We start from the raw sequence: 12,500 nt of genomic DNA on the forward strand, positions 1-12,500 counted from the left end.
CATCAATCACCACAACTAATCACAACCACCAAACATCAAAACTAATCACAACCATCAATCACCACAACTAATCACAACCACCAATCACCACAACTAATCACAACTACCAACATTCAAAACTAATCACAACCACCAATCACCACAACTAATCACAACCATCAATCACCACAACTAATCACAACCACCAATCACCACAACTAATCACAACTACCAACATTCAAAACTAATCACAACCACCAATCACCACAACTAATCACAACCATCAATCACCACAACTAATCACAACCACCAACAATCAAAACTAATCACAACCATCAATCACCACAACTAATCACAACCACCAACAATCAAAACTAATCACAACCATCAATCACCACAACTAATCACAACCATCAATCACCACAACTAATCACAACCACCAACCATCAAAACTAATCACAACCATCAATCACCACATCTAATCACAACCACCAATCACCACAACTAATCACAACCATCAATCACCACAACTAATCACAACCACCAACAATCAAAACTAATCACAACCATCAATCACCACAACTAATCACAACCACCAACCATCAAAACTAATCACAACCATCAATCACCACAACTAATCACAACCACCAATCACCACAACTAATCACAACTACCAACATTCAAAACTAATCACAACCACCAATCACCACAACTAATCACAACCATCAATCACCACAACTAATCACAACCACCAATCACCACAACTAATCACAACTACCAACATTCAAAACTAATCACAACCACCAATCACCACAACTAATCACAACCATCAATCACCACAACTAATCACAACCACCAACAATCAAAACTAATCACAACCATCAATCACCACAACTAATCACAACCACCAACAATCAAAACTAATCACAACCATCAATCACCACAACTAATCACAACCATCAATCACCACAACTAATCACAACCACCAACCATCAAAACTAATCACAACCATCAATCACCACATCTAATCACAACCACCAATCACCACAACTAATCACAACCATCAATCACCACAACTAATCACAACCACCAACAATCAAAACTAATCACAACCATCAATCACCACAACTAATCACAACCACCAACCATCAAAACTAATCACAACCATCAATCACCACAACTAATCACAACCACCAATCACCACAACTAATCACAACTACCAACATTCAAAACTAATCACAACCACCAATCACCACAACTAATCACAACCATCAATCACCACAACTAATCACAACCACCAATCACCACAACTAATCACAACTACCAACATTCAAAACTAATCACAACCACCAATCACCACAACTAATCACAACCATCAATCACCACAACTAATCACAACCACCAACAATCAAAACTAATCACAACCATCAATCACCTCAACTAATCACAAACACCAACAATCAAAACTAATCACAACCATCAATCACCACAACTAATCACAACCACCAACAATCAAAACTAATCACAACCATCAATCACCACAAATAATCACAACCACCAATCACCACAACTAATCACAACCACTAATCACCACAACTAATCACAACCACCAATCACCACAACTAATCACAACCACTAATCACCACAACTAATCACAACCACCAATCACCTCAACTAATCACAACCACCAACAATCAAAACTTATCACAACCATCAATCACCACAACTATCACAACCATCAATCACAACCACCAATCACCACAACTAATCACAACCAATTACAACCACCAATCATCACAAATAATTACAACCACTAATCAACATAACTAATAACAACCAGCAATCAACACAACTAATCACAACTATAAATCACCACAAAACATCACAACCATCATTACAACTAATTACAACCACACATCAAAACAATCACAATAATAACAATCACAACCTCCAATCAACACAACTAACGGCAACCACCAAAAACGTGTTTTAATTAAATCTAGAGTTTTTGTTGTGTGGTTGCTGTAAGCAGTTTGAGGAGAGTGATGTGTTATGGAACCTCCTCCTTCTGCTCTTCCTCTTCATCACCACACCACCACATCTGTGATTGTTTATCTAACACACAGCTCGAGCTCTGGTTCCTCTGTTTCCTCATTTAGCTGTCTGATGTTTAAACTCTCAGAAGTGAGAAAATGTTGAACAGATGAAGCGTCTTAATAAATCATCATAATAAAGAGTCTTAATAAAGCGTCAGAGGTCACGCTGGAGAATGTTCAACACAACTGAAGCCTCCATCTATCATCACCAAGCACCGCTGCCATGGCAACAACATCTCACCCTGCCAGAGAATGTGACCCGAAACAGTCTGAACAGTCTGAAAAGTCTGAACAGTCGGAACAGTCTGAAAAGTCTGAACAGTCTGAAAAGTCGGAACAGTCTGAACAGTCTGAACAGTCGGAACAGTCGGAACAGTCTGAACAGTCGGAACAGTCGGAACAGTCTGAACAGTCGGAACAGTCTGAAAAGTCGGGACAGTCGGAACAGTCTGAACAGTCGGAACAGTCTGAACAGTCTGAACAGTCTCAGTATTAAGGAAATATATTAAAAATAATCTGGAACTTCATGCTGTTTCATGGAGGTTGTAAAAAAGGAAACTCATGTGAGGAGCTTATTGAGATCTCCTGGGGTCTGTAGGGGTGAATTGCTTTGAAATCCCAGAAGGAACCCTGTCAGATTTGCACCAAAATATGATAAATGGTGTATATAAATGAGGAATTTGGAGTTTACTGTTTAACTCATTGAATTATGGAGTCGAAGGTTGTGAGTTCAAATCCCCCAACATCAATTTATAGATTCATCAATTCACATGAATAGATTTTATTTGTTTTTATGTATTGGATGATTAAGACGTGTGATTTATATGATAATAAACCCGAAGCCAGAAGTATTACTTGTTAGCTATGTTAGCATCATGGCTCAGGTGCAGAGCAAATACAATTTGAGAATCAAATATTTCGAATAAGGCAGAAGCAAAAGCTTCCAGCTGGAATAAAAAAAAAAAAAGAAAAACATCTGCGTTATGTAAATGCACTTTGAACAGGAGAGCCATCACCATGGTGATCATGAAAAGAGGAGTGTGTATCCTTCCTCAGCCGAGTGTGTGTTACAGATTTCACACCCGGGCAGGACAAATCACATTCCACCCACGCATGCAGACACACACACACACACACACACACACACACACACACACACACAAACACAGACATGATTCAGACCGTTTTGAAACCTCCACGCTAGGCAACGGCGAAGTGTGTATCAGCTTCGGGACACACAAAGCGAGGTTCACAGACGACCTTATCGCTATGGTAACAGCAGAAATGTCTGGAGCGTGTGCATTTTGTTGCATGTCATGCTGGATGTCTCACAGTTTCAGAAGCTTTCACAAGCCAAAGCACAGAAGATTTCCCATCTGAAGAGAGCAGAAGCGTGTGTTTCATTCGTCCACATGTAAACCCTCTGTGATTTATAATCATCAGGAAAATACGGAATATATTAGTAAATGAATGAATTCAGTACATTTCTGCTGATCCACATCGTTTCGGTTGCATGGCCTCGTATACGTTCTTCATGTTGAGTTAAGGATGATTTTAGAGTTTTGGGGAGGTGCAGTTTGACGGCTTTTCTGATAATGAAGCAACATCTGAGAGCAAAATCTCATATATTCCATGTCTTCTTGGTTTCATCATTGTAAGGGGGTACATAGTTTTGTGTCTTTATCCAAAAAGGTTTCCAGTGGGGAGAATGTTGAAGAAATCCGGAAGAAATTTCCCCCAGAGCAAATTAAACCCAGTGTGAATTCTACAGAAACATGTGGAGACACTGGGGCAGAGCATTGAGGAATGCTGAGGAACACTGGGAATGCTGGGAACCTTAAAAACCATTGGAAATGCTAAGAAAATATGGAAACACCGGGGAACCCTGGGAATAGGAACACTGGAACACTGGAATAGTCAGCCACAGCAATTACTGTCTTTCTGATCTCTCTATTGCATTCCATCTCTATTCATGTCTCTCCATATTACCTTTTCTCTCAATTTATCTCCATCCCTCTCAATTTCTCTTTAACTTTCCTTTTCCCTCTTTCTTTCCATCCCTCTTCACCACATCTTGTGATTTTATCACATAAACTGCTTTGTCCTGAAGAAACCTCACATTACAGCTTCACCCCTGACTGTAATGCAGCACTGACGCTGGAGACGCCTTTCATACATATTACAGAAACATCTCCCTACCAAAAACCTCAACCAGATCAATGATGAAGATCAGCGGTTACTATACAAACCATTCAAATGAGCACTTTGATATAAAGATTTAATTTGTGACTGAACTCCTGTCATATAGATTTTAGTGCAGAACTTTGTTCCTCCAGCACCCAAAAGATCTCCAGCACCAGTTCAACCTCCTTCAGCTCTTTACAACAGAGCGGAAACCATTTATCCTGCTTCACTCTGTGGTTCTTTATCCTCGGTTTACCTCACTCTCTCCCAGGAGGCCGGGTTCAGTCGGATCAGCGCTGCTCTCTGTGTGAGTCCTGCAGGTTCATGCAGCGGGAATCAGCAGGACTCTTTAATTGAAACTGCATCGATTCAGCCGGTCAGCAGGAGATACACGGCTGATACACATGTCACAACAAGCAAGAGAGAGAATGATCGCCACTCAGGGAGCGATCCAACCCGACCCGACCCGATCCGATCCGATCCAATCCGATCCAATCCCAACACTAAACAACATTCACTTAATACTTTATTTACTGATACTCATTCCCTCTGTGCTATTTTGTTGGGGGGGGGGGGGGCATTTATTTTTCTTTACATGGTTCTAATACAGTTCTTGTATACAGTCTATCTATAGATGAAGAGCTTTAGATGAAGCGGGTCTATCCTGATGGGCGTGAATTCTAATTTAAATATGCAAATTAGGTACAACACTATGGAAGGATGTTTCAGACAATTATTAAAAGGAATTGCAAATTGCATTTCCCATATGTGAACACTTATGAGTTATCACCATGTCATATTTAAATAGCAATATGAATTACCACGTCTGCTTTTTCACTTTGTCTGCGTCGTGTATGTCACCTGACAAAACTTAAAAGGAATCGCAATTACTTATGCATCCAATAGAAAGCTGTAAATGACTGATTCTGAGACTTATTTCCTCCCTCACCCTCAAGGATCGATTTAAAATATTCATACTTATGCTACATGAAGTGTGGACTAATATTAGCTTTATCATGCCACAGGGCTTAATATAACACTTTCATATGAGAAACCAGGCCGAGCATCCTCAGAGACAAAGCGAGCAGGACAACAGAGAAAGCAAAGTCCTACATTAAATATCTGTTCACACCACGTCAGGAAAAAGCAACCTGGAAATAAAAAGTGCTACAGAAATCTTTACAGATTAAGCTGCTGATTTCAGACTAAAATCTTCACTTGAAGTACATCTAAAACCAGGATAATAAACTATTATAACTATACAAAGAAATACTAAAATAAAGTAAAATATTAATCAACATATATTATTTTAGTTCTTCACCCTGCCCTGCACAGATCTCACCCCAACTTGCCCCATCTCATATCACCGTACTTTACTTTGCCCAACCAACCCAATCTCACCCCACCTTTACCTTCTTCACCCCCAACCCTGCTTTTGCCCTGCCCTTTTATACCCCACCCCCCCTTAATCACTTTCACACCCCACCTTCCCCCTTTTATATTTCGAACCCCACCTCCCTCTTTATCTCTTTCACACCCCACCTCCCCCTGTACCACTTTCACACCCCACCTCCCCCTTTATCTCTTTCACACCCCACCTCCCCCTTTATCACTTTCACACCCCACCTTCACACTTTTATATTTCGAACCCCACCTCCCTCTTTATCTCTTTCACACCCCACCTCCCCCTGTACCACTTTCACACCCCACCTCCCCCTTTATCACTTTCACACCCCACCTTCACACTTTTATATTTCGAACCCCACCTCCCTCTTTATCTCTTTCACACCCCACCTCCCTCTTTATCACTTTCACTTTTAGACCCCACCTCCCCCTTTTATATTTTACACCCCACCTCCCTCTTTATCACTTTCACACCCCACATCCCCCCTTTTATATTTCACACCCCACCTCCCTCTTTATCAATTTCACACCCCACCTTCACACTTTTATATTTTGAACCCCACCTCCCTCTTTATCTCTTTCACACCCCACCTCCCTCTTTATCACTTTCACTTTCACACCCCACCTCCCACTTTTATATTTTACACCCCACCTCCCTCTTTATCACTTTCACACCCCACATTCCCCCTTTTATATTTCACACCCCACCTCCCCCTTTATCAATTTCACACCCACCTCCCCCTTTATCACTTTCACACCCCACCTCCCTCTTTATCACTTTCACACCCACCTCCCCCTTTATCACTTTCACACCCCACATTCCCCCTTTTATATTTCACACCCCACATTCCCCCTTTTATATTTCACACCCCACCTCCCTCTTTATCACTTTCACACCCCACCTCCCCCTTTATCACTTTCACACCCCACATTCCCCCTTTTATATTTCACACCCCACCTCCCCCTTTATCAATTTCACACCCACCTCCCCCTTTATCACTTTCACACCCCACCTCCCTCTTTATCACTTTCACACCCCACATTCCCCCTTTTATATTTCACACCCCACCTCCCCCTTTATCAATTTCACACCCACCTCCCCCTTTATCACTTTCACACCCCACCTCCCTCTTTATCACTTTCACACCCACCTCCCCCATTATCACTTTCACACCCCACATTCCCCCTTTTATATTTCACACCCCACCTCCCTCTTTATCACTTTCACACCCACCTCCCCCTTTATCACTTTCACACCCCACCTCGCTCTTTATCACTTTCACACCCCACCTTCCCCCTTTTATATTTCACACCCAACCTCCCTCTTTATCACTTTCACACCCACCTCCCTCTTTATCACTTTCACACCCCACCTTCCCCCTTTTATATTTCACACCCCACCTCCCCCTTTATCACTTTCACACCCACCTCCCCCTTTATCACTTTCACACCCCACCTTCCCCCTTTTATATTTCACACCCCACCTCCCCCTTTATCACTTTCACACCCACCTCCCCCTTTATCACTTTCACACCCCACCTTCCCCCTTTTATATTTCACACCCCACCTCCCCCTTTATCACTTTCACACCCCACCTCCCCCTTTATCACTTTCACACCCCACCTCGCTCTTTATCACTTTCACACCCCACCTTCCCCCTTTTATATTTCACACCCCACCTCCCTCTTTATCACTTTCACACCCCACCTTCCCCCTTTTATATTTCACACCCCACCTCCCTCTTTATCACTTTCACACCCCACCTCCCCCTTTATCACTTTCACTTTTACAGCCCACCTCCCCCTTTATCACTTTCACACCCCACCTCTCCCTTTATCACTTTCACACCCCACCTCCCCCTTTATCACTTTTACACCCCACCTTCCCCCTTTATCACTTTCACTTTTACAGCCCACCTCCCCCTTTATCACTTTCACACCCCACCTCTCCCTTTATAACTTTCACACCCCACCTCCCCCTTTATCACTTTCACACCCCACCTCTCCCTTTATCACTTTCACACCCCACCTCCCCCTTTATCACTTTTACACCCCACCTTCCCACTTTTTGATGTTACACCCCACTTCCCCCTTTTTACTTTTACACCCCACCCTCTCCAATTTTTCTAACCTTGCCTGCCCCATTTTGCCCTATCTCACCCCACCTTTGCCCATCTTATCCTGCCCAATTTCCCCTTATTTCATCACACTCATTACACCTTCACTTACCTCACCTCCTCCTGCTCCATCTCATCTCATCTCATCTTATCTTACTTCAACTTTGCACCTCACTGCAACATTTTCAGAAAATTCACCCCATTTTACTCCACACTATTGGAACTCTTTTTTTTTCCTAATTCCATCCTTTTCCATCTTCAACTACCTCAGCTGCCCTGCCCTGCCCCGTCTTGAATTCCTCAACCAACCTTGTTTTGCCTCACTGCTGCTTCCTTGCCCTTTTTCTCACCACCTTGCCTCATCTGCTTTTCCTCACCATACCTCACATTTACATATTTATGGGAATAAGGGACTTGCTCAGTGGCCCAAGAGAGGCAATTTGGTATGGCTGGGATTTAACTCACGACCTTTGTATCCAAACTCCAATGTCTTGACCACCGATCTTACTAAAACCTTCTGTCATGACCATCATGACCTACCTTGTCCTCCTGCTCCCCATCATGTCTGAACCCTTTCTATCACCGAATCCCCCATTGCAGTGTTTTACATTTACAGTTTGCAGATCATCTTTATTCAAAAACCCCTAAACTCCCTTCATTTACTTCCTGTCAGCATCCTGATATCAATCACATCATCTAATGTCTGTTAAGGCATTTATACTTGTCTTTAGTCCTCAATAACACCCACGCATCAGACTGTCAAAGCTGTCTTTGGTTCAGTCCGGTGTCTGTCTGCTGTAATAAAGAACACAGCGGATTCTGTCTGGTTGTGTTTTGTCTGATTGGATTTGGGAGTAATATTATTGTGTCTAGCTTCGTGTCTGCTACATCTGATTAGTGCACAGAGAAATAAAGCTAAAGTTGAGCCTCGTGGTATTTTGGGAGATTTCTTACACTAAACTGTAATTCTCTATTAAAATAAACCACATAAGGGATGACATAGTAGCTCTATTTACCAAATTGAGTTAGTGCTTCTGGAAAAAACCCTCAAAGGTTCTTATATATAAATGTTTTATAATTCAACTAGATGGGAAAAAAAAGGTCCTATCTAGCACATAGAGACCTTCAAAGGTTCTTATCAGAGGATATTATACGAGGAGGTATGAAAAAGTTTTGCTCTGTTTACAAGAAAGTATTTTATTTATCTAAGTTTTCACACAATCACCTCCACAATGGGCCTCTTGCACAGTAGCACAGTGCTCCCAGTGTTCTTCTGGAACTTTCTTTCCCGAAGCGTGTTGAGTAGTTTCTGTGCTTCACACCGGATCTCCACAATGGTGTCAAAACAACCAGCTTTGAGCTTCATCTCCATTTTCGGAAAGAGGGCCACAGGACCCAAATCTGGCGAGTAGTGTGGGTGTGGAAGTGAGATCGTGTGATTGTTCTCTGACGATCATCATGCACTAGTTCCCGAACTGTTTCGACATTGTCGCCGTTTGAGTTCGTTGCAGGTCTTCCTGATCTCACGTCATCTTAAAGTGATGTTCTTCCGCTCTTTAAGTGCAAAACACCTCGAACTTCTCGTTTTAGCATCACCGTATGTCAAATGTATGTCATGCTAAGAGTCTGTGGCAGATTTGCAGAGTTTTATGTAGAATTTCACGTTTGCTCTTTGTTCTAAATTGCTGTTTGTGTTGAAATCGCAGATGTGGTCAGAATAGCAACAGTTACATCATTAGTCATTGGTACCACCTCATATATATCTGTAGTTAAATCTTTGGTCAGGGGTTTAAACCCCAGAATCACCAAGCTGCCACTCTTGGGGCCCTTGAGCACGGCCCTTAACCCCTTAGTGCTCCATGGGTGCTGTATAATGGTGCACCTTGTGCTCTGACCCCAGCTTCCAAACATCACTGGGATATAAGGAGAAAGGATTTCACTGTGCTGTAAAGTTCATGAACATGTATAAAGCATGCTTATATTGAGCTTTCACAGTGTATGTTGTTTTCTACTATCAATCCTGATTAAAAAATTAATCAAAGCAGAATCTTTTCTGCATCAGTGAGGTTCTAATGGAATATAAAAGGTTTATAGTAGAACTTTCCTGCAGTTCTCTGGTCTCTCCAGAAAGCCCTATTGTATTGCAACACAAAACATCTAACCTAAAGTCAAGTCCATGGTATATTTCTTGTCTCGTGACCTTTAATTTAAACCTCTACCTTTTCCTGAAACCTTTTTCCACTGCAGTGAACTTTTCAAGTGGAGCGAGTTACAAAGGGATGCTTCGTTCTGGAGAATTATTTCCAGAACTTTCTGGATTCAGGTTTTACACGTAGCATTAGCATGATGCTAATACTCTATTCTAAAAATGTTGTTTTGATTATTGTGATTTATTCATTTATTTATTGATTTATTTTTGGTTTATTTGATGTTTTGGCACCAAAATTTTACATTTCTTGTCTAATTTAGTTGTTCTGAAGATAATGAGGCACATTGTAGCTCTATTTTTATTCATAAATGGCGCATTCAGTGAAAAATCGGTTCCGCTGTTTATTTGTACTTTTATTAAACAGCAGCAAATTATTGCGGATGGAAATATGAGAGCGAGATTGTGTCAAAAAGAGCAGTTATATCTTTAATCTTTTATATAATTATGATGATACCGTAGCATAGAGCTGTAGCCTAGCGCTTTAGCATAGAGCTGTAGCCTAGCGCTTTAGCATAGAGCTGTAGCCTAGCGCTTTAGTACAGAGCTGTAGCCTAGCGCTTTAGCATAGAGCTGTAGCCTAGCGCTTTAGTACAGAGCTGTAGCCTAGCACTTTAGTACAGAGCTGTAGCCTAGCACTTTAGCATAGAGCTGTAGCCTAGCGCTTTAGTACAGAGCTGTAGCCTAGCGCTTTAGTACAGAGCTGTAGCCTAGCGCTTTAGCATAGAGCTGTAGCCTAGCGCTTTAGCATAGAGTCATCGCATGTTCTTATTTTTTGCCATATTATGCATGTGTAAGAATAAGAGGATAAAAAGAAAAAGGGTTTAAGGTTTAATCATATCTTTACCTAATAAAGGGTTTTACACACATTGTATTTCTACAAACACACTCATTAGACTGTTCTGAGCCATGAAGGTCAAAATGCAGTGCCACCTAGGGGCTTTAAAAACACAAAAAAAGGATTAACCAGATTCGTCTCTCTATTAGACTTCTCGGAGGAGAAAGAAGAATGAGGTGTGGGAAACAATACACATGAGGAACCCCGAGCTTTACAACAGATTTACAGCATCTACACACACTGTAGTTGATTGTTTATTCATAATAGCGCACTCCTGTGGGATTTATTCCCTATACATTTGAGAATTATTTAAATATTCTGTGCTTAATTGCATCACGATATGATTTTTATATCAGTTTAGAGTTTCTGGGAACAAATTGTCCTGTTTTCGTTAATGTTATTGCAGCTATAAATGCTCTTTCCTGCACCAACATCTCTACATCCCAGGTCTCAAAGTTATTAAATACAAGCAACCACAAAAAAACAAACAAACAAACAAGCAATCAAACAAGCAAACAAACAAAAAAACTCAATTCCTGATGGTTTTAAGAAAGTTACTGCTTTACCCCTGACTGGTTCAAATCACAGTCACTGAAGACTCCTATAACTCTAAATTACACCAGTCCTTATGAAGATGCTGTTACTATAGAAACAATACCATATTTATATAAAGCTGAAGATCAGTCTGAGAAAATACATGCTGTAGATTTACATTCATCTATCTATCTATCTATCTATCTATCTATCTATCTATCTATCTATCTATCTATCTATCTATCTATCTATCTATCTATCTATCTATCTATCTATCTATCTATCTAATCAGCTTCTGAGCAATCAGAGTCCATAATTGAACACATTTATCCAATATAAAGAAGATACAGGAAACTCACTCTGCTACGTGAGTCATGTGATTCAACCAGACAGATTTAGTCTTCAATCCCTTTTTCTGTAAATCTGCATGTTTTTATGTGAATTCAGGTTTTAAGTGACGTTTAAAATTTGCAGGTGTTCAGGCAGGTGTCAGAGTTAATCCAGCTCGCTGATCCATGCTTATTATCAGGAGATCTGTGTGGGCTTTATCTGTGTGATGGTGGATGGTAAATAAAATAAAGACAAATACGAGAGAAATAAAACTCCAGATCTCCTGTTCTTCTTCTTATTATTATTATTATTATCACCTTTCAAAAAATCCTATCACATCAGTCCTTCTAAGTTACATAAAGGCACACGGCTATAAAGATCTTTAGGTCTTCAGGTTCTCAGGAGAACCCTCTGGTGTCTGGGTATTTTAAGATCTTTAGGTTCTCAGAAGAACCGTTATCTGTACAGGTATGTTTTTTTTTTTTTCAAGTTCCTTCAAGTCACTTCTTGCATGTTAGATGAAATTCTACAGAGATCTCACCCCAGCATTCTGTGACGATTAGCCCAATGCTAATCGAATTCAATGGCTGATAATATAATAATTTTTATTCAGTTATTTATACTTTATACAGTTATTATTGGCTATAAAACAGACAAATGAAGAGTAACAGTAACAAATAGGAAGTTAGTGTGGATTCTGAATCCTGATTGGTCAGAAATTGTTGAGCAGTGCAGGTTTTTAGTTATGCATTATTAATCAATGCTGATTACTGTTTCTATAGCAACCACTCATTTATTCAAGTGGGTTAAAAA

The 12,500-nt window shown here is 40.7% G+C and overlaps 2 protein-coding genes across 7 annotated transcripts in view; both read right to left on the reverse strand.

The window, feature by feature from the left end:
- lrit3a (info leucine-rich repeat, immunoglobulin-like and transmembrane domains 3a) overlaps nt 1-12,500 on the reverse strand; it is an 89,166-nt gene that overhangs the window by 71,014 nt on the left and 5,652 nt on the right. The gene's annotated exons all lie outside the window — the stretch shown is intronic.
- The window catches only part of gria2b (glutamate receptor, ionotropic, AMPA 2b), a 42,545-nt gene that overhangs the window by 28,018 nt on the left and 2,027 nt on the right, over nt 1-12,500 (reverse strand). The window lies entirely within an intron of this gene.

The sequence above is a fragment of the Silurus aristotelis genome (assembly GCF_946808225.1).
Source record: "Silurus aristotelis genome assembly, chromosome: 14".
Classification (NCBI taxonomy): Eukaryota; Metazoa; Chordata; class Actinopteri; order Siluriformes; family Siluridae; genus Silurus; species Silurus aristotelis.